Raw genomic sequence first — 834 nt, forward strand, 5'->3', positions numbered from 1 at the left:
CTAGGCAGGTGCTCTACCACTGAGCCACACCCCAGCCCCTCACTGGGGGATTCTAGGCAGGAGCTCTATTTCTGAGTCATATTCCCCAACTCTTTTAAGTCTCATATTTAATATTTAGTCCATTCTTCTCATCCTAAACCCTAGACATGGCAAGCCATTTAGAGTGTCATCTGGAAACTCAACAGATATTTCCCCTGACGGAAGGGACTCTCTCTCCATTTAACCTCCTACATCATAAGTTTTTGGATTGGAAAATGGATCTCTTTATTTTCAGAGGAAACAATAAAGCTATTTTCAGCCTGGGAACAAATGAGGCCATAAAAACCTGAAAGCTTGTCCTAGGGAGCCCACGTCACAGATGTCAGTGACCTGTTCCACGCGGAGGCATTTGGTTTCATGGGGTAAGGGTGTCAGTAAGAAAAAAGAAGGCTATAAGACGAGAGCAACAGAGAGCACACTGGAGTCACACAACTTGATGAGACACCCAGATACTGAGCCCCACAGAGGGTACGTGCCCTGCCTTAGGACATACAGCCCATGGGTGCCAGGGCCCCATTCAGCAAGGCTCTGCTGGGCACCGGGGCTGTAGCGAAGACTACAGTGTTTTCTCAGCGCCTGGGAACAGATGGCCCTAGCTCCCACCCACGGAAGCCAAACATTTTCCCTGGCTCATTCGCTCAGAAGCCTGCTCTTGTAAATAGAGAGTAGAAGAGCTTTCTTAAGCAGCGTGCGTGTGTGGCTCACATAGACCTGACACCACGAGGAGAAGGCTTGGAGGAAGCAGAGACAGATTCGGGTAAGCAAGGTTCCCTGGGGGTGGGGTAGGGTGGGTGG

The sequence above is a fragment of the Mastomys coucha genome, unplaced genomic scaffold, assembly GCF_008632895.1.
Source record: "Mastomys coucha isolate ucsf_1 unplaced genomic scaffold, UCSF_Mcou_1 pScaffold22, whole genome shotgun sequence".
Classification (NCBI taxonomy): Eukaryota; Metazoa; Chordata; class Mammalia; order Rodentia; family Muridae; genus Mastomys; species Mastomys coucha.